The sequence below is a fragment of the Zootoca vivipara genome, chromosome 1 (genome assembly GCF_965207765.1).
Source record: "Zootoca vivipara chromosome 1, rZooViv2.hap1.1, whole genome shotgun sequence".
NCBI classification, from domain to species: domain Eukaryota; kingdom Metazoa; phylum Chordata; class Lepidosauria; order Squamata; family Lacertidae; genus Zootoca; species Zootoca vivipara.
This window is the reverse complement of record NC_142582.1, coordinates 88102697-88130580: the sequence shown is the minus strand read 5'-3', so window position 1 is coordinate 88130580 and position 27884 is coordinate 88102697. Positions and strand designations below refer to the sequence as shown.

General features: G+C 41.6%; 1 protein-coding gene and 1 long non-coding RNA gene across 6 annotated transcripts in view; one reads left to right on the top strand and one right to left on the bottom strand.

Moving 5' to 3' along the window:
- The window catches only part of RAD51B (RAD51 paralog B), a 305174-nt gene that overhangs the window by 25918 nt on the left and 251372 nt on the right, over nt 1–27884 (bottom strand). The gene's annotated exons all lie outside the window — the stretch shown is intronic.
- Nucleotides 134–27850, top strand: LOC148687657 (uncharacterized). Its single transcript, XR_015950040.1, has 4 exons — nt 134–1297; nt 1430–1647; nt 16727–17153; nt 18254–27850. It is a non-coding gene; the product is annotated as an uncharacterized LOC148687657 (long non-coding RNA).

Genomic DNA, 27884 nt, shown 5'->3' with positions numbered 1-27884 from the left:
GAGTTAATCCCTGGTATAATACACTGGAGGGTAAATTCATGTTGTCAGAGGAACAGTTCATGCAAGATTTATGTGCCCCCCCCGAACTTTAAGGTAAACCTCAGCCAGCGACTGCTGCATTCCTCATAAACCCCTAGCACAGCCCGCTGCTGCTTTTCCAAACTGCTTTCTCATTATTCAATAGCACATTTTTCCACAGCATTCTGCTCTTGTTAATACTTGCTTGCTGCAATTTTTTTTTAGTTCTGCAGTAAAAACACCTGTGTTTTATTAAGACTCAAAGATTGTGTTCGCCTCCTTATTTTGACTGCAGTGGCATTAACCCTTTCAGAAGCATGCTTTTGAGGGCTGCTGCTGAATCCAAAAAGAAACACGCTTAAAAAAAGAATGGGCCATCAGAGAAACTGACACAGGAAAGCATGGTTTTGTGTGGGGCTGGTGTGTGTGTGTGTGTGTGTGTGTGTGTGTGTGTGTGTGTGTGTGTAAGAGAGAGAGAGAGAGAGAGAGAGAGAGAGAGAGAGAGAGAGAGAGATATTAATTACCTCATGTAACTATGGCCTTGTGCAATGCTTGCTGCCATATCACACAGTGAAGCATGGGTGAATGAAGGAACCCAAAAGTGTGATCTTGCAACAGAAGGAAAGGCAGGGGTGGGGCTAGCAAACTGCAAGTTGACTATGGTCTGGTTTGCACATCATGGCAAGTCACAATATGGCTTACAACAGGTGTGCAGAACCTTTGACCCTCCAGATGTTGCTGAACTACAATTTCCACCATTCCTGGCCACAGGCCATGCTTGCTGGAGCTGATGGGAGTTGTAGTTCAGCAACATATGCAGGGTCAAAGATTCCTCGTTCCCTGCTTACTAGGTCTACTCAAATGTATGGGTTCCCATAAAGGCCCCTATAGCTGATTTGTTTATTTGTCTCTTTTTTTTACTTGTACTGAAACTGGGACTCATGTTTAAACTCTCAGCTCTCTGGGAGCCTGCATGCTTGGGCACTGTAGTCCTAGTAAACCACCATTTGGCTTACTGTGACATGAAAACCAGCTCAGTGAAAGAAAATCTGTGGTGATGTGGGATGGGTGAGAAAGGAGGGCAAGGCCTCAGAGGCTGTGGTGTCATTGCAACATTTTAGTAAAAGTGAGCTCTGAGAGAAAGAATGCAAAAGTGCTTAAGGCTGATGACCTAATCTTCGCCTTTTTAGTACAAAGAGTCAAATGGATGCAAGACAGAAAGAGGTGATCCTTGTGCTGTCAGATCTGTTTAAATCAAACTGCATGCGCCCAGAATCAGGTACATGGTGCTGCTCCACCCATTTGGGTCACAGAAGGGGAAAACAGCAAAACCAGCACCGGCTACATCAGCAGCACCACTCAAGGTACAACATTTCTCAAAAAAGTCACAACAAACTTTATCTGTTTTCAGGGAAATATGTCTCCTGTAGCAGCAAACAGAAGCAGGAGAAAGTCTTGTGGAGATGCATCCTTAGTGCTGGAGTGCAGGAATGTTGGCAAAATGAATTCTTCTTGAGACAGGATGAGTCCAGGACTCAAGGCATGAAGGAGCCACTACAAGAGTTGAAAGCCTCTCACCTCAAGTTCCTTGACAGCTTAATGGATGTAGGTAACAGAAAGTTTTAAAAGGTAATAAAAACCTTGGTGGCTTGAAAGCTTTGTTAATTCTGTTTTGAGTTGTATCAGAATTACAGGGTAGTATTGGCACCTAGTTTTTGGCAGTTGTTCCTCTCTCCACCTTTATAACTATTGTCCTCAGGTTACGAAGCACATATTATGGTGTTCATGAGTTCATGATAGTCACCCCTTACTAGTTTCTATGCGACATTCTTCTACTCATACCTATAGGTGTTCTACAAAGAAAGAAAGAAATTTACCTTGTAAAAGAAAGTTGTGCCAAAGGGCTCATATTCCAAAATTGCAAAAAAGGGATGAACAAAAACAGCTTTGATGGGATTTGCCAGCAGAGTATATAGTAGCATAACTCAGAGAGGTTTCCGCTCAAGGGACATGGATCTCATCTGTTAGAACCATTTATACATGTATGTGTCTGAAGACTAAAATCACAATGCTCAATACATGTAAACAATGTTCAAAACTACTTCAGTGTGACTGTGTATAAACCTGACTTGCACATACAGAACTTCACTCATTGTCAAAGCTGTAATTTGCATTTGCTTGTATACTGTGGTTTGAAACCATTATATGTCAGACTTGAAGAATATGCGCAAATTAAGGAAATCACATGCTATCACCACTAATTTACATACAAATGTAAACACCAAAACTCATGGAATATGTTGGGCCCTGTTATTATGGAGAGTAAACAGCAATGACTCACCTGTTATTTACACAGCCACCCAAACAGGGCATTTTCTTCCACTGTCACCCAGCTGGGCAACACAGCGAGGGGTATAGAAGTCAGTGTCTAACCTATGTTCCGAAATGGGCTCATAATCATGCTTCATAGGTGGCCTGGCCACCTGGATTATGACTCGACAGTAATAGGGGGTTTGCCATTGCTGATGTTGTGGTTGTTGAGCCATGTGGCATTCTTTTTTCCTTTAAAAGAAAAACGCGGGGGGGGGGGGAGATGGAGCAACTTAGGCGTTCTTTTCTCAGAGCTATGAATATTTTTCTTTCCACTACTGGAATGACTCTAGCTACAGATGATTCGTTCCTCCTCAAAGAACTAGCTATGAAAGGGGAAAGCCTGTTGTATTACAGGTGGCGACCATTTTGCATGTGTCCAATTGACATGACTGCCGATGTGCAAGTACTTTTGGATCTAGAAGAGGGCAGAATGGGGGACGTAACAGGGCAGAGCAGGCTTAGCCGTACTCTGCCAAAGCGTGTGGGGGCCAGGAGTGGAACCCCCATGCAAAATGGTCGCTACCTGTACTCCATTTTATTTTGTTGTTGTCAATTGTTGTCAATTTACTTGGCTTCCTCCCTGCCTGTCCCCTCCCCGAAAGAAGACTGGGGCAGGCCCCTTGTTGAGCAGAAAGGGGGATTTTGGGGGGCTTTTATCCCCTGGCCCCCAAGAGGAGGAAGAGTGCTGCCCTCCTTTGCGCGGCGGGGGCCTCCTCCTCTGTCGCAGCGCAGGCTACGGAGGCACCAACCAGGCGAGTCAGAGGGTGCTGCTTTGCAGAAGCGAGAAGCCACCAAGACGCTTTCCCCCTTATTTGTATGCACTCTAAAGTATGCAGCTCAGCAACAACAGAAATGGCACATAATTATTGCAAGCAAAAGTTGTTCCCATGCCTACCAGGTATAAGGAATGAATCCGTCACTACATAATTTTTTTTAAAATGTTAGTAGGTTAGGAAATAAGCATAATCACCTATAATTTAGACATGCCTAAAACGGGACACACACAAAGTCACAAAACTGCAGTTTAAGAGAGCCACTAATTTGTGTCATAACGCACACCACTTAGTCGAGAAGAAAGAGGCATTCACTTACATTGGCTACTATGCTATGGAGCACGATGGTTATATACGTATTGATGTGTGAGCACATGAGCACAATTCTGTTGCTTGTTAACTGTGAAGTAGGTCCCACTGTATTCAATGGGACTTATTTCCTAGTAACTAGTGTTTAGAACAGCAGATTTAGTTTGTGCTGCTGGTCTAGACTAAAGTTACCAGATTTTTTTGAATCCGGGGACACTTTTTTTCTTTTTGAAAAGAGAAAAGTTATAAAAAAGGTGTTGTTGTTTTTAAAAAAGTAAGAAGTCATATATCTTCTCTTCTGTGGTTTCCTCTGTCACGCGGCCTTCCTCTGGGCCAGGCCTGCTCTCTTGGAGCACTAGCCGCCATGGAGTAGGCTCAGGTCGGGCCTGGGCTTGGCTACATGTCCTTGCCCTCCCAGTGCTCTCCTATCTTTCCTCAGTGGTGGCAGCGGCAGCAGCGCGGCAAGATCGGGGTTCCCCTCTTTTTTCTCCTTCCTCTTTCTCTCTCTTCCTTCTCCTCTCCTCATTCTCCCTGCATCGGCTCCAGGGTTTTCCTGGCCCCAAAGCGCTGCTGGGCAGTTGGCTGGGCACTCTCTCTCCCGGCTCAATTTGGGTCATGGTGTGTGTGTGTGTGTGTCAGCGGTTCCCCCAGTTGATGCGCTGGGCGTCCCCAGTTCCCCCTTGGCAGCGGTGGTGGCAGCAGCAGTCTCAGCAGCCTGGTAGCATAGTTGGCTCTGGCTGGCTTCAGGAGCTGCTCGTTGCTGTGGCGCTCGCCATTTTGCCTCACCAGAAGTCCCCATATGATGTGTCTTGTGCCGTTGAACCAATCACACAACATTCCTTACTAATAAATCTACAACACTTAAAATATAAATCCGGGGACATTAAATGAAATCCGGGGACATTCCGGGGACGGATTTTGTCCAGGGACAGATTTGTAAATCTGGTGACTGTCCCCGGGAAACATGGATGTCTGGTAACCATAGTCTAGACCCCACTCTTCACATGCTCAGTTGCTACCTCAAATGGTCCCCGAGTCATGGCTCATCCATATGTACCTTTTGCCCCGCACTTTCTAGGCACAGGTCCATGCTTTCCCAGTCTGAGTGCTTCCCCCCTGCCCATTGCTTTCCCCAGGGAAACCCGATTTTATTGTTGAATCAGAGCAAGCAGCAATTTGGGTTTCCTACAGATTGTTGTTTGCTCCAATTCAGCGGCAAAGAGCACCACCAGGGGTGGGGGACAACCCTGTCAGACACAGACCTGGAAAGCCTGATCCTATGCCCAGAAATGCATTACAAAGATAAGTATGGATGGGTCCTCAGGACGGACACTGTTTAGGTAGAGCTGATGCTCCTGAAAATCAGCTGAGAACTGGGATTGTGAGTGTGCCAACATATTAAGAGACTCTGGCTGTCTACACATCCTCAAAACACATTCAAAGCACATTCTTCTCCTCAAAGTTCTGGGTATTGCCTGTGTCCACAGCACCTGCTTTGCGACTCAGACTAAGTAGGGGTGAGATGAAAACCCCATTTCCTATGGTTGATAGAAGGATGGATATGTGAATCTCCATGCTAGTTAGGTTCACCCTTTCTAATGCTTCTGTCTGCCACACCTCTGCTGTCTTGGGTTTTCCAGTGAGAGGGGAGAGAGGGACTTGCAATCAGTACACAGACTTTATCCTCCTGGTATCCTCACAGAGCTTCTGCTGCCTTAAGGACCAATGAGTCTTAAAGAGTAACTACAGCTGAAAATGGAATCCCTTCCTCTTAGGTCTCTGCTCTAAACAACTGAAATACTGGGAGGCTTGAGGCAGATTCTGCCTCTGAGGAAAACATGGGAGTCTACTCAGACCTTTCTAGAACCTTGGTGAGCTAATCTGACCTACATTGCATATTGAAAAGTGAGATATGGAAGCACTCCCAGCCTGTATAGAAGTAACTTTGGAAATGGTACTTGGAAAATGAATTAGCCGGCAACTAATCTGCTCTTATCCGTGTTTCTGTGAACTGGATTCTTTTATTCTGCCTTCCAAAGCTGAGATTTTAGCAGATTTCAAACAGAATAAAAATAAAACAGAAAATAGGCATATTTGAACTGATTACTCAACAGGGGTCGTTTGTGACAGGAAGTGCAGCTGTGTGACTAATAGGCCTGACTTTTTCTTGGCTTCTTTCCCCTTCAAAATTCTTGTTTACTGCTTGAGATCTTAAAAAAAAAATAGAATGGCAAAAGCTAGCAATATTCCAGGAAAAAATGGTCTGTGCAATAAGCAAAGGCAGTAAATCTTACAGAAAATCAGGGATACAGAACACTCCTCCAAATATTCCTTCCAGGCTCCTGACTCACGTCATCTCTCCCCCTGCTTTTCTCAAAACATATGTCTAGCAGATCCCTTTTTCTCCTGAGGGGAGGGGAAGCATATGAATCATATTTTGAACATTTAACTCTGGAATTCCTGAGAAGAAAACTAACTCCAAGGAAACAAAGGGACTTTGTGCATTTTGCACTTTATTCATTGCTATTTCTGGTTCCTAACAATCATTTTGCTTTAATAAGAAGTTGGAAAACACTTTTGCACACTGTGAAGACAAGAATCTGATCTTGATATGATGGGAAGGTTCACAGCATCACATGAAGCATAATCAACAAAGCTGATAATGTTATTGGTGTAAACTGAGAGGTAAAGAATTGCCAAGGTAGAGCATTGAATGCATGAGGGATCAAATATATGAACTGGAGTGAGGAAAAGTTCCAGGAGTCAAGAGTAGGGGCCTGTGCACACGTCCATTTATCCTGCACTTCCTCAGAATTTGCATTGGATTAGTGGCACTGGTCTGAAAGCTTTTAATTTATGTTCCAAAGCAGAAACTGTCAGGTGTGAGTAAGACCCACATGATTTGAAGAACAGTTACAAAAATTAAGCCCTAAAAGGAACACAAGAATGAAATGAAAATCTCTTCTAGGGTTCTGATCTATTTTAACTGAGGTTATTCAAGAGGGAAACCTAACATAAAATACTTGCCATGCAAAAACCACTTGAATACTGCCATGGATTTCATCAAGTACGGATTTTGAAGACTAAACAGAAATAATAGAAAAATCTGCACTTGGTAAAACATCGCTGGTAGAGGAAGTCAGAAGAGTTACATTCTTTCTGGTTTGTATATTCTTTAGATGCAAACATAATGAATAAAGCAGGGTTGTCTCTATTTCAAATTAGCTCAGAATGTACGCTTCATGCACCACTTAATGGCAACTGTTGCTGAGGGGGGAAATTCATGCAACTTTATAGAGCACTTGGACAGAAGCCACTATAGAAATACAGAAGACTAAAGTGGCCCAACTGTCCCATTGAGGGATATTCAGCAGGGGTAGCCAACATGGTGCCCTCCAGATGTTGTGGGCTACAACACTCAACATCCTTGACCATCAATTGTGCTATTTGGGGCTAAATTGTAGTCCAAAACATATAGAGGGCAGTGTATTTGCTACCCATGAGCTGAAGTTTAGAAGCAAATACATTTATATTCAGCAGTAACAAATGCTGCTTCTTGTAATTTCAGTTTGGAAAAAATATTTTAATTGTTTCTCTTTCAAAGCAATGGCAAAAGATTGCGTCCAAAGGTCGTTGCATTTCTCCAGCAGCACAATGATTAAGGGGCATACATCTGGTAGAGGGTTTAGTGATTCTTGAAACAAACTATGGTATATTTAAGATAGAATAGTATGTTTTACCTGAAGGGTACAGAAATTCACATTTGCCTTTAATCTCTTCTTGTTTTTTCTGCCACAATCAGACTTCAATTCCAGATGTTTCCCTTCAGGCTGGTTTGGAGCATGACAGGGTTGCTATTTTCACAGAATAAATAGTCTGGGATGTACATACAGTTACAGTCTACACACTCAAATATGCCCATTCTTGGAGATTGCTAACATTTCATTTCTCACCGGGTGGCTAACATATGGGCTGCCAGCATTTGAGGTATGTTAGCAGGGGGTTGAGTGTAGCATTTTCCATGCACTGCATACATTCCAATGCACAGTAGAAACTGCGTTTCTAGGGGCTTAGTTCCAATGAGCTTTCAGTTGCTATTGACATACATTCCCTTTTTTTTAAAAAAAGTCCTCACATTTAGTTAAGAAATGTTCAGGAGAAATAGGCTGTCACTTTTCCAATAGTGAGCTATTTTTGAAAAGTCTATTAAAATTACTTTTAAAAGGCAAATTCATTGATTGCTGAAACACCTTCTTGTCAATCTGGCAAGAGTAAAAGTGCATTTATTGTCTCCATTAAGAGCCAGTTCAAGCCTTGGTAAAACTCCATGGCAGTCAAATAAGAGTTGTGGCATGGCTGAATTCTCTGTGTGTGTCAGCTGCCACATCACAGAGTCTGATGTCAGGGCAGAGGTCTGAGGCAATCAGATGGCAAGCCATAAAATCTATTTTTTTAAAGTTTAGTCCTGTTTGTTTGTGTTCTGAATACCTGTGTCTGATGTAAACACTTGAGCAGCCAAAAACCTTCCAGAACAAAGCCTGTAAACAGCTAGATGTGATCCAGTAAAGATTTACTTGTTCTATATGCCTCATATATGTTCTATATGAGAGTCCCATGGACTGCAAGAAGATCAAACCTATCCATTCTTAAGGAAATCAGCCCTGAGTGCTCCCTGGAAGGACAGATCGTGAAGCTGAGGCTCCAATACTTTGGCCACCTCATGAGAAGAGAAGACTCACTGGAAAAGACCCTGATGTTGGGAAAGATTAAGGGCACTAGGAGAAGGGGTCGACAGAGGACGAGATGGTTGGACAATGTTCTCGAAGCTACGAACATGAGTTTGACCAAACTGCGGGAGGCAGTGCAAGACAGGAGTGCCTGGCGTGCTCTGGTCCATGGGGTCACGAAGAGTCGGACACGACTAAACGACTAAACAACAACAAATATGCCTCACCATGTACTCACCTCACATTTTTTTTCACCAAGAAAAGCTAAGAAGGGAGTGAGCAATGGGAAGAAAAGTAATAAGGATATGATGGATTTGCAGGATACCGCCTCCCCCTCAAAAAACCTCCACACGTTAGTAGTGTGGTAAAACTGAAGCAGTTATATTGCCCCTTCTTCAAACTGGCACAATTTCCAGCATGTTGATACTGATCCCATTTCAGCTTTTGTATGGGGTCAGGTATGTGTGTTTCACACTTACCTTTTCCCTCACTCTTTCTAGGCACAATCCACAGTCTTTAAAGAATCGCGCCTTTTTCCCCTTCCGGAACTTTCCCTGTGAAAACATACTCTTTAGCGCTCAATTGGACCAAACATCAATTCACGTTTTCTGCAGGTTGCTGTTTGCTCTGATTGAGCAGGTTTTCACAGGGAAAAAGAGAGAAAAAAGGGGGTTCACGGACATGGATCATTAAAGACTGTGGACTGTGCCTGGAAAGAGCACAGGATAAGCCCACAGAGTCCACAAACGAACACCAAATTTTAGGGGGGGGGGGAAGAGTTGAAGCGAATTTGTCAAAAAAGATTCACCTCAGATTTACCTTTGAATTTTGATGGTGACTATTCTCCAACTATGAGTGCATGGCAAGTATTTGCACTTCAGCATCAGCATTTGACTTTGCATAAATTTTGCAGTAGCAGGCAGTATTTGCCATCTGACATGAAGCTGCAGTCATTACTTTATGATGTCAGATGTAACGAGAAGGTGAATCATATACCACATAGCACAACACTGAAAAAAGGGCAAGAAACCTCTCCCTCCTGATTTGTTAAATAACTGATTTCTACATATCCCAGAATTCTCAAAGCACTTCAAATGTTTTTCTTCCTCAGGTGATACTCATTCTCAATAGAGTGGTACCTCGCAAGATGAATGCCCTGCAAGACGAATTTTTCGCAAGACGAATGCGTCTTGCAATCTGATGGTGACTCGCAAGACGAATTTGTTTTGCGAAAAATTCGTCTTGCGAATCGCGGTTTTCCATAGGAATGCATTGAAATTTAATTAATGCGTTCCTATGGGCAAAAAAAGAAATGCCAATGTATTCCTATGGGAAACTGCGATTCGCAAGACGAAATATTCACAAAACGAATTGACTCGCAGAACGAATTAAATTCATCTTGCGAGGCACCACTGTGGCTTCATAAACATCATATGTCCACTTGAGCAGTGTAATTTTTGTATATGAGGGTATACCTCAGTAGCAGAGCATGTGAAGAATATTCCAGAAGGTCCCAATTTCAACCCCTGGCATCTCTAAATAGGGTTGGTCAAATCCCCTGTCTGAAACCTTGGAGAGCTAAAGTGAGTCAGTGGAGACAATGCTGAGCTAGATGAATCAATGGTTTCACTAAGTATAAGGCAGCTTCCTGTGTTATAGATCAGGCATCCCCAAACTTCGGCCCTCCAGATGTTTTGGACTATAATTCCCATCTTCCCCGACCACTGGTCCTGTTAGCTAGGGATCATCATGGGAGTTGTAGGCCAAAACATCTGGAGGGCCGCAGTTTAGGGATGCCTGCAATAGATACACAAACAGAAAAGACTGCTGTCTCTAAGCAAAGCTATTATTTTGCATTCAACATTTGACAATCCACTTGACAGTGTTGGGCATGTGGCAATCAATGTTATTGACAGCAGATATGTAGTAACCATCAGTATTTGACACCTGACTTTGAACAGAATTTAGAGAACTGGATATTAACTTCATCCATTTAGTCAATCAAAACAGTTGAATTTTGCCTTCCAAGTCCAGCACTTGAACCATGGACTACAGTGGCTGTCAATCTAAGAAACGGCCCACTCTGAGATCGCTCTAGCTGTAATTTTTGAACGGCCTTCAGAGAAACCAGATTCCAATTACCTTGAATTAAATGGACTTATAAATGAAACTCTTTGGCTGTTTTGAGTTATATTTCTGAGAAAGTTATCCTTAAAATGTGGCATAAGTTTCTTTCCATGGAGCTATCATCTTGGTGTTTTTTTCCTGGAATTCTTGCTATAGCTGCATGATCCCTTTTGTTATCATTGACAGGCCAATATGCCCAGAGGCTCAATTTAAGAACTGAGAGGTACCAAGGCTCAATCCTGCCTGGAAGCCATTCACCTGGATTTCATGCTGCCAAATTCCAGGTGTGTGGTTGCTGGCTGTGATCACCTCATGGTGAGGGAAAGGTACCCTACAGACACCCAGAGGCATTTTACTAGTTCACAGGTTCCAGGGATGAGTCCAGGCATCTAAAATAAGATCTGAGGTTCAGCCCTAGCTCAAAGTAAGCATTAACGTAGTCAATTAATAAGTCAGCAAGTTAGTAATCTGCAGAGTAGTTCAAAATCTCTGGGGTTCAAAATTCACTGATGGATATGTGTTCTAGTTTTTTAATTTGTAATGTTGCTATTGTAAAACTCAAATTGTATAACGAAAATATACATGTGTTTATACACGTGATGTCTACCCAGTGCAAAGCAGCTGTGAAGAAGGTGAATTCCATGTTGGGAATTCAAAATGGTGGTGTTCATTACCACAGGATAGTTACCAGCTTTAAAAGCAATTTAGATAAATTCATAGAAAACAAGGCTAAAATGACTGCCAGCCATGATGGCTGTATCCTGAGCCTCTGAATACCAGTTGCCAGGGAAGACACTTGGGGAGAGTGCTGTTGTGCTCAGCTCAGGTTCTGCTGGAAGGATTCCCCTTGGCATCTGGTTGGCCATGGGGAGAACACGAGGCTAGACTAGATTTAGTGTCGAAGGCCTTAGTCAGATCAATAAATGCCATCCATATACAGGGGTTGGTTTTGCTCTCTGCATTTTTTTTTGAAGCTGTCCAGCGGGAAAATCATGTCCACTGTTCCCCTAGAAAGTCTAAAACCATTCTGGGATTCAGGAAGGGTCACCTTGGATATTGTTGAGAGACGGTTTGCTAAGATCCTTGCAAAAAAATTGCTGGCCGCAGCTAATAGAGAGATGCCTCAATAGTTTCTGCAATTGGTTCTGTCACCTTCTTTTTAAAAGAGATTTATAATTTTGGCATCCCTAAAGTCTGCTGGGATCTCCTCTCTCTCCCAGATTTTTTTGGTGAGCTTGTGCAGATGCCTGATTATCGTCTTCCAAAGCAACTACTCTATTCCAAACTTAAAAATGGAAAGTGTAATGTTGGTGGTCAACAAAAGAGGTTTAAAGACTCTCTCAAGGCAAATTTAAAAAAATGTAGTATGAACACTGACAACTGAGAAACACTGGCCTGCGAGCACTCCAGTTGGAGAACAGCCTTTACCAAAGGTGTCATGGACTTTGAAGACGCTCATACTCAGGACGAAAGGGAGAAATGCGCTAAGAGGAAGGCACGCTTGGCAAACCCTCACCACGATCAACTCCTGCCCGTAAATCTATGTTCCCACTGTGGAAGGACGTGCGGATCCAGAATTGGCCTCCACAGTCACTTATGAACTCACAGTTAAAATTGTGTTTATGGAAGACAATCTTACTTGGCTACGAGTGATCGCCAAAGAGGAAGAGACTGGATGGGTCTTTGGTTGATGCAGCAGGGCTCTTTTTTATATTCTTACGATCACATCTTTAAATTATCTCTGTTGCCAGCACTAGCTATTCAGATACAATTATAATTTCCTCCCAAATAGAGTTTTTCAAGCGGCAAGCCTTTTTGAAAATTGTTATTTTGTTTTTTTCTTCCCTCAATTCCCCCCCCTTTTTTTGACAACACTGGTATTGGTGGCAGTTCTGCCATTTTAAGAGTTGGAGAAGTGAGCTTCTTTTGCACGTACTCATATGCTTCAGAGGCCAAGACCAAGACTTCCTCAAAAAGGTCAGTTTTATATAGAAAAGCAAGCAGGCTAATCGCCTCCCCTCGCTGCCTTTTCCTAAGGCTCTTGGCATCTGGCCCTGTTATGTGCAACCCGCGGTTTGACCAATGCTTCCTCTTGTTTGCTACTGCATACTAACCAAACTGTATAACTGAAGGGAAGCTTATGCCAGTTATTAGTGCTGAGGCAACCCATGCCCCCAGATAAGGGGGTAGTTTCATGAAGCATTTCCTTCTGGATCCTCTGCTTTCAAGGGAAAAAGGTTATTTGAAGGGGTTTTGGCTCGTGTCCATTAACTGGGTTTTTTAAAAAATGTAAATACTAAATTTTCTTTTTTGTTGTTATTTCAAGATTTAAATTAATTGCAGAAAAAATGTGAGGTACCTGTACCTTTTATTCTTCTAAACATTCCCTGTGCATTCATAGAGATGGTGGTCAAGTGGCATATCAAACATTCTCAAAAACCATTCCCCTAGGCTGCTTCTCCTTCATTCTCTTCCACCAAGTTCTGCACACGATCAACCCAAACAGCCAATTTACAGACTCATGAACAAAGTCACAAACAAGTGACAAGATAGATTGGCTATTGGTAACAGCCACTCTGCAGCAGCCAGCTTCTCATATACACTCCTTTTTTGGGCTGTAATTACTCCCATGTTGCTGAGTATGTGCGTAAATACTGCAACCACTTGGGTGGGGCCAATCATGTGGTCTTTCCCACCCAATTACTTATCTGGTTGAAAGGACATATACAATTGGTGCCACCTACCTACTTGGGGTCACACACATACACTACAGGAAAGCAATATTAGAGAAGTGTGAAGGGGGCATTGCTTCTTGTAAGTCTAGATGGAGAGAAGGAATAGTATTATTTTCCTGCCCCATCCTTACTGTAGAGTAAGAAAAAGTATTAACCACTGCTAAATATTGGAGCATCACTTGATTAAATAAGGAGTGCTTACTACTGGAGAAGTATAGCTGTACCATGTTCGGTATACTTCTAAAGGCAACAACACATTTAAAACAGTAGTATATATGTAGCAGACACCTGATTTATAAATGGTTTTTTTTTACCTTTTCCTCCCCACCACCCATCATTTGCAATAATATGATAAAGTACAAATTGATTAGCAGCTATTAGAAGCCCTAACAGACATGGAATATGTAGTATGGTGATGTGCAGAAGCGTCAGTACAAAACAAATGTAAGCTTGCTGCACGTAAAGGGAAATAATGTCACTGTTATTGTAACTAGAAAGTATGTTGGGCATGCCAAGCAACACTGAATCTAATCTTCTCTGGCTGCTTTTCTGCTCCCTAGGCTCTTCATCTATCTTTATCTCCCCTGTCCCCCAACTGGAAAAAAATAAGTACTTTTTGAGTACAAGCAATAAATCAAAAAGTCTCTGGTGTTCTGCATCAACTCCTCAGATTGTTTAAAATCCAGAAACTAACATACAAAATAAGAATGTAGAAAAAGAACAGGCAGTAAGGAATATGGGACTCAGGAGCACAACCAAGTTTAGCATGTGGAAGGGAGAATGGAAATAAAACTTCGTATAAAGGAGAAGAGATCATAATGTCCTTCTCTAAAGTATCACAGATCATACTCTGACATGATACTGAATGCAAAACTATTATTCTAGAGATGTAACTGACTGACTTTTGGAACTATGGAGCCTCTAAGAGTTTAGCACAAATGTCAATATAAAGGTTTCCAAGATGGGACCCTCATGGGACAGGGCATTGAAAGACCATAAAAGAATGGGAGGATAATATTATTTACTAATTATATAAATTATAGACCACTCTTAATTTCAATATAAATCCCACAGCAGATTGCAATAAACCATTAAGACCAACAAATATTGTTTAAAACCTCAGTATCAACCTTTTCAAATCTCGTATGGGTTTTTAGAATATTATTTGCCTTTTGCTTTTGCTTTGTTTTCTGTGTGTGATTTTGTTAGCTGGAGAAACAAATATTAAAAAACGCATACTTGACATCAGTTCAACACAGTTCAACACCAGAGGCGCACATCAAGATCAGTGCATCTGTGAGGGCAGGCCACTCAATTCCACCTTCAATTGAACAAATGCAGATGCTGTGAAAGATCATAGATGCCTAGCCAACCTGAAACATTCCAAAGCTGACTGAATAAAATGACCAGCTGCAAAGACATAAGCCAGGGGGGGCCTTGTTGTTGTTTAGTCGTTTCCGACTCTTCGTGACCCCATGGACTAGAGCACGCCAGGCACTCTTGTCTTGCACTGCCTCCCGCAGTTTGGTCAAACTCATGTTCGTAGCTTCGAGAACACTGTCTATCCATCTTGTCCTCTGTCGTCCCCTTCTCCTAGTGCCCTCAATCTTTCCCAACATCAGGGTCTTTTCCAGGGAGTCTTCTCTTCCCATGAGGTGGCCAAAGTATTGGAGCCTCAACTTCAGGATCTGTCCTTCCAGTGAGTACTCTGGGCTGATTTCCTTAAGAATAGATAAGTTTGATCTTCTTGCAGTCCACGGGACTCTCAAGAGTCTCCTCCAGCACCATAATTCCAAAGCATCAATTCTTCGGCGATTAGCCTTCTTTATGGTCCAGCTCTCACTTCCATGCATCACTACTGGGAAAACCATAGCTTTAACTATATGGACCTTTGTTGGCAAGGTGATGTCTCTGCTTTTTAAGATGTTGTCTAGGTTTGTCATTGCTTTTCTCCCAAGAAGCAGGCGTCTTTTAATTTCATGACTGCTGTCACCATCTGCAGTGATCATGGAACCCAAGAAAGTAAAATCTCTCACTGCCTCCATTTCTTCCCCTTCTATTTGCCAGGAGGTGACAGGACCAGTGGCCATGATCTTGGTTTTTTTTTTGATGTTGAGCTTCAGTTGCTTAGTATGTGGCTATTTTTTGGGGAGGGGAATATGGAGCAGGAGTCTTCCTGGTAGAAGGTGGACAGGGAAAGTAAGGTTCACCCCTGAATGTGGCTAAGGCAGAGGGAATGGGGAGGGAAACTTCATAGCATGGTCACTCTCCATATGTGCCTGTCCATATACTAATGTCTTCATCAGAGACCTTTCTCTGCGCTTTCCCCACCTTCCATTGTTTAGTAGGTAGCTAGCAGGGAAAGATAATTTCTCTTTAAACTGCTGCCCCCCACCAGGCTGAATACTTCGAGAGCATCCTATTGATGGAAAAGGTTGCAAAAAGGGGGGAGGGAGTGCTGCAGAGATGGTTGAGGCAGGACCCACTGGGGTTGAAGGTGTTAGGGAAGAGGGAATTAGGAAAGGGCCAACAAGAAACCTGAAGAGGGAGCAAGCAAAATGAAGGCGACACTAAGAAGAAAGTGAGCCAGGGGAAAGCCTCATATACGGCTTGGCAATCACGAGGGTTGTGTGGGGATGGAAAAATTTTGGAGTGGAGAGGCAAAGGCACAAACTTCATGATGAGAAACGCCACCTATTTTTCTAGAAATAACCCAGCAGTAATGGGACCAGTGTAACAATAAGCAGGAAGAACCACCAGGACATAATGCTAGCGAACAGCAATCCATTATTCAAGGCTTACATGCTTTAGGGAGTGAGGGAGAAAGGGATATGGTTTTAATTTCAGGCCTTCACTTTCTAGGTGCCCCCAAGGGGCATACACATTTCCTATATAAAGTTCAGTCTGTTTGCAATTAAGTCCTCCTCCTCTGCTTATTCCTAGCTAAATTAAAAATAGTAAAATCAGGATAACCTTGGACTTTTTGACATAAACAAGGCCACTGTTTGCAGAGGTATAAATATACTGATCAGGTTTATGGGTTTTAGAAGGCTGAAACAGCCTTGTGAACTTTTCATGTTGAACGAATGTTATGTTTCAAAGAACCAATAAGCATCTGTGCCTCCTTTTGAAACCTGAAGGCTTTTCAGTGAGAGCAACTTCTTATTTGAACTTCAAGTGTAGTCCTGTATAATATCAGCCCTGGAAGCTAACTTCATTTATCTGGGCTCGCTGCAAATAGCTCTTAAGTGAGTTCAGGGATTTCTGTGTATGGTCTGAGTAAATTTTACCCATCATACCATTTTCCTCCACAAAATGTTTCAGCAATATGCACTCCACAATATGTTTGAGCAGAAGGGGGAAGATGCTCTGTTTTTTTTACCACTTCTGTCATAATATACACTAATAAAGGTACTCAATTCTCTGAGTGTGTATCCTTATGGAATCAAAATGACATGACCCACAAACTAGAGGGAGGTAGAACCATGCTTAGGGAAACCCCAAGGTTTGCAGATGTACAAAAGGGGTTGTGGGAGATTCCAAAGGGGTTGTGGGAGATTCTAAAACAGCCTAATAAGGAATGATATCAGTGGTCATGGAATGCTGGTGTGAATGGTGCACATAATAATAATTTCTACCTCTCTTGTATTACTTGAACTTTCAGGAAAGACAAAAGGAAGTACTTCCTTGTGCAAGACATGTTAAATTCTGGAGGAAGCATTACCAAGATATAGTGATGATTGCCAACTTGGACAGCTTTCAAAGGGGATTGGGCAAGCATGAATCTTATCAGAAGGTAACAGGCGATATGCCTCTTAAATATTAGTTGATCGAGAACACCAGCAGGAGAAGGCTCTCAGAACAATCAAGTGACACCACCATTTCTGACTTTCTGAAACTCAAAGGGCTTTTAGTTTTACTCTTAACAATTTATCCTAGATGAAGAGTTTTGGTGGAGATTAAAAACTTCATTTGTTTCATTTAAGCAATTCGAGTTTGTCCAATAAAGGATACCATCACAACATTCTTTTCTTTTCTTTTCGCAGCTTGTGATTTTGTTGGAGATATAAACTCCAGCAAGCAAATTGCAGGTAGGGTGAATTTCTTCTGTACCAGCACCTCCTTGCCTCGTGCCTCTCTCTACCCTCTCACCCCAGGCATTCTGTGCTGCTCTGTTTATATTTCAGAAACCATATGCCAAAAAGGAATCCCCTTTCAGCAGTAAATAGGTCCAGGAGAAACTAACTCAGCAATAGTCAAGCAAGAGACTGTCTATATGGGTATAACTGTTATATATTTTTATTACTCTATTTAGGATTAGGGAAAATTAGAAAGAAAGGAAGTTCTTTTTTCCATTTCTCCACTTTTTGTTGAGCACAATTGGCCAGGTGTGTTTTTCCTGGCAACTCTTTACTAGGTATTTTGAAAGCCTATGGGGAACTGTTTCCTCAGTCCCACTTTTTATAAATACACATTAAGATATTAGTGCTTCTTTGATTTTTATTGTTCAAGTTCTATGGAACTCCTTGCTACAATAACTCAGAATTATGTGGTGACTTTTTTTTTTTTGCTGTGACCCATTTCCTTAGAATGCTTTAAAAACCTCCTAGTAGCTTAGTATAATAGGTTTAGGTGTGAGATTGACTCCCACACTGGAGAAAGAATGAACTATTACCTAAGATGGTTCATTAAAGGGATATTTTGTACATTAAAGTACTGACGTTTACTATAGGGTCTTGATTGTCGTTTCTAAGAACTCAATAGATTTGATTGCTGAAACCTGCCTATAAGAGAGGCATTTACTTCAGGTCAAGTTACCTAAAGCTCTAACCCAGCCAAATTCACTCAAAACTTGGTCCAGTAACTGGATACAATCTGCTTCTGATACCAGATTTCCTCCAGGTGTACTTATGACTGCCTGGACAGTTTAGCTCATTTTAAAGACCCACTTGTGCAACAATCTGGTAAGACATCAACACATCAACAGGCTGTTAGTCTAATGCATCCACTGGCTCCCTTCCTTTGATACTAACCAGCAAAGTATAGTTATCACACTGGGCAGGACTAGCTTAGACCTCAGCTATCCCACTTTGCCTCAGCTTTTCCTGGTCTTAGCCATCATCAACTGACTTTCCCAACTGGTGTTCTTTCTCCACACTTGACAGTTAACTGTCCTTTTTTCACTGACTAGGGTCACCAGCCAATCAGAATCTATGGCTTCCTTGAAGGAGAATTCGGTCTGAAGAAAAGCAGAAATTTGCTCACCACTCAGTATCACAGATGCCCTCTCTTCCCTGCCATGTGTTCCTGAAACCTGGGACTGTTCCAAATCTTAAACATACTGGAAAGCATATCCTTAGGCCAGCTGTGATCTGATCATGCTGTAATGAATGAGAGAAAACAAAAAACCAACAAAGAGCTGAGCAAACAATAGGGCTCCTTGTTCTAGCCTGGAAGTGATCTTCATCCTCCATACCCCTCTCTCCATCAAAGCATCCCGCAAAAAGCAAGATTCTGAGAGGGTTATGCAATATGCCCTGGGTGATCCTTTCTTGACTAAAGTGGCCTGTGTTGTTTTGGAGGTGACACTCCTTGCATTGGAGAACATATGGGAAGGGAACTATTATAGATCCTTTAAAATAGGTGATCAGCAAAGCAGTCATTACTTCTGCCATTTATAAGCTTTGTGGGGGTCTTTAAGGCTAGGGTTTTTTAAACGTCTAAAACTTGTGAATCATCTGGAAATGATCATTTTAATCTTGGATCAGAACTGTTCTGCGATCCACAAATAGCTCAGTACTGTTCTGATAAAATCCACAAATTTTGGAAGGGCCCAGAATTCTATTGATGTGGCATATATTATACATTCTGAGACAGATTTATCACGGCAAATGAAAATATTGACTTATATATATATATATATAGTATGAGAATGCTCTTTTCTCCTCATTATAGCCATCACAAATGGCAATTCTGTGCATGTTTCCGCAGAAGTCACCAAGTTCAGTAAGACTCCCAAGTAAGTGTGTATTGGATTGCAGCTTATTTTCTTCGCATCATTTTGAACTGTAAATGTACTAAAACTTTAGGAACTCATTTGTAAACTAACTGTGCCTTTTGAGCCCTACTCACCCTGTCTTCAGCAGAAAATGCAAGAAAACACTGTTTTATCACTTTCTTCTGTATCAAGATCCTTGAAAACCATGGATCTGTCCTCTCCATCAAAACAGAGTACAACTCTTTCTTTCCAGAGATGGAGAAAACATCCCTTTCTTAATAGAAATAACAGAAAATAGATATTGCTGTCAGCCTATAATACTATTGTTGATTAGAATGGAACCCATTAGAAATGGCAGGAAATGCTTCTATCTGCAATATTGCACTATTTGAGATGTGAGCGAATTCTTTGACTCTTCAGCAGTTTTGCCTGCTCCCAGCCTCTGCGTAGTTTCTGTATGAAGTTTTTACACCTTCTGATGTTCAACCCTTGCCAGGGTTCCTACAGCCCTCAGCCTCTTCCACCCATCCCTTTCTGAGGCATTTGCTTTTTAACCTTTCTTCTTGGTCCTCTGTTTTTTAGACCCACTGCTTCCCAACAGCATCAATCCTCCCTTCCCCCAATGTACAGTAGTAGTAGTCACACTTTGATAATTCGTCTGCCACTAACAGATGGTAGTCAATGGAGGACTGGCCTGGCCTCTTGATGTGGCTGCTGATAGAGGCTGGGCTTAATCTGTGTGGGATAGGTGCAGAGACTCCAGACATAAATGTTGGGGCAAACCAGAGTCATAAGTGCGGAGAGCACTAGAAGCTGCTTGTGCCTACGCTGCTCAGATCAAACTGGTCCCTCTCTTGAAAAGTGCCTCCTAGCGGTAGCTAGCATGAGCACATATTCTCCTCAGCTATTTAGCCAGTATAAGCACATACTCACTTCCTCAGCTACTACTTTGTACCTCAGTGCACTGGAACACAGGAAGTTGCTAGTTCTAGGCTCTATTTCCATTCAGCTCCCCAGCGCTCAGCCTTCCTGTCACATGTTAGAAATATCATGTTATGCCAGTAAAGTAGCCCCTACACTTAAAAACAAAACACAGTACTCAAACAGTGCTTTTTCTTTAGTTATCAGTTATTTGGTTCTTGAATTCAATATCATAATCATACATTTCCTTTTTTGAAAAAAAAAGAGTGCATGCGTGCAGGAGGAGAGAGGGAGGCTTGAATTAGGCTGGAATGCTGAAAAGAAGCATGCCAAGGTCAAACCATATGGAAAACAGACAGGAGGGCTATATATAGTACACAATGACTTGCACTAATTTATGTGTTAAATAAAAAAAGGGGAAAATGAGAATTCAGAATTGCTAGGAAAATGAATGAGAGATGTAATGGAAAAAGAACATAAGCTTAGGGAAGGAGCTGGAAGTTATTTAAGTGACTTGCTGCTATAAAGGCTGCTGTGGGGGAAATTGCCACATAGAGACAGCAGATGTATTGAGAAATAATATGGACAGATAACGTATAACTGCGCAAATGCTTAAGTCTGAAAGAATGTAAAAGTATTTCCAGATCAGAAGGACACTTAGAACATTCACAGTATCACACGTACAATGGATACTATGTGCATCTTGTGATTACATGCAAGGATAAAAAAAGCCCAGAATGTTGAATTAGTTGCAAAATTCAGGGTCCTGAGAAAGCTTACTACTTTAAAATTTACGTAGTAAGCTGCCAGCTCTTGTGGCTGTGAATATAGGCTTGAAAGAGAACCCAATTTGTTGGAAACTGATATCATGCGTCATTCAAGTGAGCCTATGAAGACATGCCTACCTTTACTTCCCACCAACTAGCCTGTGGTCTGGTTTTCTAGTGAAGAGGCAGCATGACACCCATGATTTGTAGCAAGACCTATAACCTTTCGTATCCAGTCCTAACTTTAAACTCCCAGGTCACCATGAACCTTGGTGTGAAAGCTCTGATTCCTTCTTCCCTCTCTGGAACAGATTGGTGCTTCAATCTCTCTTTCTCATTTCCCTTGATCTTGTCCTCTTGGCTCTCTGTTCTTCCCTCATATACTCAATTCCACTTCATTTACATTTCAAGTTTGCCCCACTATAGCATCTATTGCAGCCTAGGGCCCTCTCCTCTCATATAGCGGCAGTAATTCTCTTTCTCTCTTTTCCTTCTCCTCTGTACAATTAGGCAAATTAGCTGATGGTCTTGCTTGTGCCTTATCTAGGTATCTCCAAAATCTTGAATAGCGTGCTTCTATTGACAATACAAGTAAATATTCATGTAAGGCTACATGTGTGATCAGAGATGCATGTTAACAACACTGGAATACTATACTGAGATAGAATTGGGAACTGTGGTGTCTTACAGTATACCACATTGGAGCTGGGAGAATTCTGATACGAGAACACTTATTAGTTAAAAATAATAAAATAGCAGGAATAGTAACTGTCTTAAGGAGCATTTGCCTAAGGAGTTCACCTATGGCTACACCTGTATAGCCACAGGTCACCTTTTAGCCAAATACCAATCTTCTAGAAATTTCTCTTTGCTTTTTCTGTTGTTTCCACTGGCCAGATCTGAAAACGACTCCATCATTACTTGCTTTCCACAAAACCACCAATTGTAATGAGAAAGTCAAGGTATTTGATTTAGGGGAAATTTCTTAACCTTGGCCCAAACCCGGAGAAAATTGGACATAAACTTCATGTACAATAAATTAAGGTTCCCAGAGCCACTGGTTAATGGTTTGTTTGTTTTTGTCTCCCAACCCTTAATTTTTTTAAATAAAAATGCTCTTTAGTCCTATGGTGCTGCATCCTAAACTAGGATGCAGCTATGAAGCTGTTCTGCTGAAGTCAGCAGAAGAAGAGGATTTACTGTAATAGCTTCTAGAGCACTGGCGGTGAGTCAGATTTGTTCTCAACCTGTTTCCTAAGAATTGTGTACAGACCCAGCTGGGTGTCTTTGTAATTCTGACAAAGGTCAGCTACGTCTCTTAGGATACTTAGTGAAAAGGAGAAAATTAGAAAAGGAAACTTAGTGTAAACAGTTCTCTGCATTGTTCCAGAAGCAATTAATGGTGTTTCGTCTGGTGTAATATACCCAGGTGGGAATAAGCAAATAATACCACCAAACAGAATCCTCAGCATAGCCACAAGGACAAAATCACTTGTTCCCACAGATGAGGTAGAAGCTAAACTGCCTGGTTGTGTTTGACTCATTCAGTTGTTGTTTTAGTTTCAAAATATGAGCACAGGGTACTGGTAGGATGGGCCCTTTTACTACATTGACTTCAATTGGCTCACTAGGTTCAAGCTGCTCAAGTGAGCACAAAAAATAGCATTCTTTTAACAAGATAAAAAATATACCTCAGGTTACAAACACCTCGGGTTACAAACACTTCAGGTTACAGACTCTGCTAACCCGGAAGTAGTAACTCGGGTTAAGAACTTTACCTCAGGATGAGAACAGAAATTGTGCAGCGGCAGCAGGAGGCCCCATTTGCTAAAGTGGTACCTCAGGTTAAGAACAGTTTCAGGTTAAGAACGGACCTCCAGAACAAATTAAGTTCGTAACCAGAGGTACCACTGTATTCCTAGGAATCTTTGATATCTACAATTCATCCACTGCATTTTGAAATAACTTGTTGTTCAATCCAGTTTACAACAGAATTTAACACAATAAAACCAATGTTAAAAACAATTTCTCTAGAATCTTTTTGGTGTAGAGTTGTACCGGTGCCTTGGTTGTCAAAAGCCTTGGTACTCGGATGTTTTGGCTCTTGAACGCTGCAACCCTGGAAGTGAATGTTCCGGTTTGTGAATGTTTCTCGGAAGCTGAACGTCCGACGGGGCTTCTGCAGCTTCCGATTGAGTTCAGGAAGCTCCTGCAGCCAATCAGAAGCCGCGCCTTGGTTCTCAAACAGTTTCGGGAGTCGAATGAACTCCTGGAACAGATGAAGCTCGACAACCAAGGTATGACCGTACAGGTAATAAATAATTCCACCCCAGATGCCTTTGCCTGCCATCTAAAAGCAAACAAACCCATAATGATGGGTTTTCTAGTGTATCTGAAGAAGTGTGCATGCACACGAAAGCTCATACCAAAATAAAAACTTAGTTGGTCTTTAAGGTGCTACTGAAGGAATTTTTTTTTATTTTGCTTCGACTCAGACCAACACGGCTACCTACCTGTAACCATAATGATGGGCTAACATGAGTTTCCCTAGTAAGGAGTTTGACAATGAGAAGGCCCTATAAGTCTCAACCAGGTTAAGTAGGCCAATGGGGGGTGGGAGAGCAAGATTCCTCAAAGAATATCCCAGTGCTCTGAGAACACTGGTTTATATAGTGAGCCTTTAGAGATGGGAATGATGGAAGGCCTCCTCTGACTTTGCTGACATTTGATTGTTGGCAGGCTTGAGATGTGGACAAAAGCCCTCAACTCTCCATTCCAGGTTCTGATTCAGGTTCTGATTCCTACCTTATTGTATTGTTATCCAGGTCTGCAAAGGGGCATCGTCTCCGTAGAAATGCATAAGCTACCACCTCCAAATTTTCAGTATTTGTTTAAAAGGAAAAGTCCTCTTTCTTATGGTGATAGAGGGGAGGAGCTCTAAGTTCTAGAACCGATTACACTTTACTGATTGAGTTCATTCACCAATACCCTGTCCCATAACCGTCTGTTTCCTTTTTCCAGGGATGGGGGAACATGTGGTCCTCCAGATGTTGTTTGATTCCCTCAGCCGCAGCCACCATGGCCAATGCTCAGGGGATGATGGGAGATGCAGTTCATTAAAATCTGGATGACCACATGTTCCCTATCCCTGCTTTACCTCTTTCTTTCTCATTTTCATTTTCTCCTACTTCAGTCACAAGTGAAAGCAGTAGGCAGGGGAAAAATATGAGTGAGATGTATAGGATTCTAGAAATCTCTCCCGCAGTTTGCAGTGATAAATTTACGTCAGAAATTCTTCAGGCTGTGGTAAGGGGAAAGGAGGAGGAGGAGGAGGAGGAGGAGGAGGAGGAGGAGGAGAGGAAGAAGAAGAAGAAGAAGAAGAAGAAGAAGAAGAAGAAGAAGAAGAATTTCATTTAGCCTTTCATTTACCAGTGAGTGATTCAAGCCTCTGACCCAAAATCAGTAAGCCTTAAACCTCTCTCTCAAAAGAAGCACTACATGTACTGGGAAGGCATAACATCCACCCCCCCCCAAAAAAAATCATTATAGAAAAAGAAGGTCTTGGTGGGTTACAAGAGTTTGACATGCCTTTTCTGAAATGAGGTAGCTTTGTTCTCCGCATCCATATTTTAAAAAAATGTTTGAAGTGGATGGGCCTGTCTCTAAAAAACAGCTCAAAACAAGGGCTGCCCCAACAGTCAGGCACCACAGTCAAATGGATAGACATGCTCTAATCCGAGGGTTCCTCAAGAAGCTTCATCATGGAATACAATCCACTATAGTTGCAGTTCAGAGGGTTTCCCCTTACGCACACCCAGAAGAAAATACTGTTGTATCTTTTGCAGGTCTCCACTTCAATTTTCTGCCTTGTTTTTAAATGAAAATATTCGTTTCCTTTATTGTTAATTTACAACATCACTGACTTATATGGAAACACCCAAACATATGTGAACTTACAGAGCAGATTGCAACCTCTCGTGCCTCATGAGCAGCTTGCTTAACACCCTCACTTCTCTTTTTCTATATTAATATGAGTCAGTTAACAATGATTGTGCAACATTTTGTTTGCAAGGACATCTGTAGCAATTGCTTAAAACTGTATTGAATTTGCACAAAAGCAAAAGCCTAGCTGCAGTCTGTGATCAACCCTTGTGTGAAGATATTGAGGGCCTTCACCTGCCCCCTTGTCCAGCTATACATATACTGAAATAATCAGGAGATTGTGCTGCTTTCCCAATAGCTTCAGACTTAACAGGGACTTCTCTTAAACACTTGGTTGATTCTCTCTAAAAACTGAGAAATAAATAACTTAAAAAGTGTTGTCATCACTATCCCTTTTCTTTTTGGTAGTCCTGGCAATTTCCATAGGAATGCAGAAAACATTCTATAGGAATGTAGATTGGAGCAGTAACTCCAGCATTCAGCTTCCTGGTAATTTTTTTTTAAAAAATATCAAGTTTCTAGATGTTATGATCAGCAAGTGGCTGATGTTGGATGTAATCTTAGAAGCTTAGACGTGTCTGGAACAAGATTTCTAGTGCTAGCTTAAGAGCAGGGTTCAGTGTCCTTGGTCTTTCTGGAACCATAGCAAAACCAGAATAAATTATCAAAAATTGTATGAGTAGAAGAATAAATTGTAGAAAACATGAGAAAATATCCGTATTTACATTATCAGGAAACTGATTTTAGGGTTTGGGGGCGGGGAGTTTAAAGACCAACTAAGTTTGTCATTGGTATGACATACCATGGTATGACATACAATGACAAACTTAGTTGGTCTCTAAGGTGCTACTGGAAGGAATTTTATTTATTTATTTATTTTGTTTAGTCTTTGGATTATTATTATTTATGTGAACTACACGAGCTACAGCAATGTGTTGATCTAGAAGCCTTAAGTTTGAAGGGGAAATCTGCCACTATTTCACTATAGAATCTGATTTATGCCATTTATTTAGAAATCTTAGTACAGTACTATCCGTGTTACTGTAGGTTGCTTAAAAACAGTATGGATGGTTACACTGACATATATCTCAATGCACATTAAGACACAGGACAGAGAAAATGTGCATTAGATCAGTGAAGGTGCAGATAAAAAAGTGTGTGCGGGAAAGCCAATTCCCACTAATTCCACTTTATCCCTACAAGCTCCTGTGCCACCTCCAAGACTGTTCCACAGGGTCCCCTCAGAGAAGATCAATGTAGAAGGATGTAGGGTGAAGATGGAATCTGCCTCTTCTGTTTGGTTACTTAAGACAGTCCTGGCCGTGACCAGAACACAATTCACAGGATCTCTGGATCCAACTCATGTTTCTCTTTTTATATACAGATGTAAACATTTTTCCTAGGCCATATCATATAGATCCTCATAAATGAAGTTTCTCACTCAAATCCTATCATTCAAATTGAAAAGGGAAGATCTTTTCCTGTGAGCACACCCATCCCCCTCCATCCTGCTATTAATTGCAAGTGATCATGTCCTCCAGGCTCTTCAGAAGCAGAAATTGTATGCGTGGGGGAACTGGCTTTAAAATAGGCCCTGAATGCAACAAATAGCAGGTATTAAAAATTTCCCGGAGGAAGACACCTGCAGCTTCGCTCCTTAGGGCTTCAACCTCACCCTTTAAAAAAATAATTGCAACCTGAATACTACTCTGCCATCTTATTTAAATTTTAAGAACAAAGCTTATGAGAAAAATCAGAATTCCTTAGAACTTTCCTTTGTATGGAAAAACAATTCATTGTTTAAGTAAATAATTAAGTCTCCCCCACCTCTTCTGCTCCTACATATTCCCAAGACAGCGAGGCTTCAGATAAACTAGTTTGTGGGAATTGCTTCAGGTGTACCTTTTTAGAATATTGCTGTCTTTGCAAATTACAGTCTAACTAGCACCAGCAGGTTACAAGCTATAGGAGACTTGTCACTGGTCATCATTTTACATTATTTCAAGCACATCCCTAATAAAAAATGCAATTTCATCTCTTTTAGTTAAAAGTTTTGGAAGAAAAGAAACAACAGATACTTCAGTTTCTCACTATCCTTTGTTTTCGGTCAATATGGGGCCAATTCACACAACCACTTGGGGGACTTCTTTTGAATCCAGGCATGGCATGAAGAAGCCAATTTTATAAACTCAGCTGGCCTGCACCCTTTCATTTCCGTTTCCCCCCCAATGGTAACTACTATACTTTTGCAGCATCCACAGACACATAACTCCATGGATATCTAAAGTTTCTTCCTTCCAAAGTACACTTCATGCTAAGAAGGGGGGAAAGCTGCTGCTGTCGTCTATGTGCTGTTGCTCAGTGTTTGCTGTTTCCTGGAAAATAATAAATAAATATGGTACCAATTCTGACTGGTTCCATGACATGGTGCCAGACACCAAGCAATAATTCGGATGAGGACAAAGAAAATGGCACAATTTCCTGCACCAGAAACCTCCACAGTTTTAATAATTCTGTTGCCAGGCCAGAATGGAAAGCAAGGCTTGATTGCTATTGCCCTGCCAAGAAGGCTCATAAGAAGAAGGAACTGTGCCAGGAAGGGTATTACAGATGGAAATATCCACAGAATCAGAAATCTTTGCCTAGCTGGAGGAGTCCAATAGAGAAAATTATGAAAACAAGGCGTTTTGTTATATAATATTGTATCAAACAAGGATGGCTGGATAACTTCCTCAGCCGTAGGCACAACGAATGAGGAGGCTATAAAAGAGGGAGGGAAAAACTGAAGAAGTGTTTCTGAGACCAATCTATTGAAAAAGACGCTGCAAATATAATTTTAAGGGACTTGGTTCTAAAATGCAGAGCATGCAACTACAGAATCCCCATATCTTCCTTTCAGAAAGTAAGAAGGAGCGAGAAGAATGGAACATGTCATAAAGACTGCTGAACCAGCTCCCTGATTCCGCTCACACCACAAGAAAAAAAGGGGAAAAAATATCTGTAGATACAGAGAAACTGACTGAATCTGCCATCATGGACAAAAACAGACTCTTACTGGTGCTGAACCTTCTCCCCCAAAGGAAAAGGGCTGTGGCATCTCTAACTTAGTTACCCAAAGCACTTTCTATCTAATTGCAATAATAGAAAAAGTGACAAACTATTATGGCTTGTGAGTAAATTCTGAATGTAAGTTT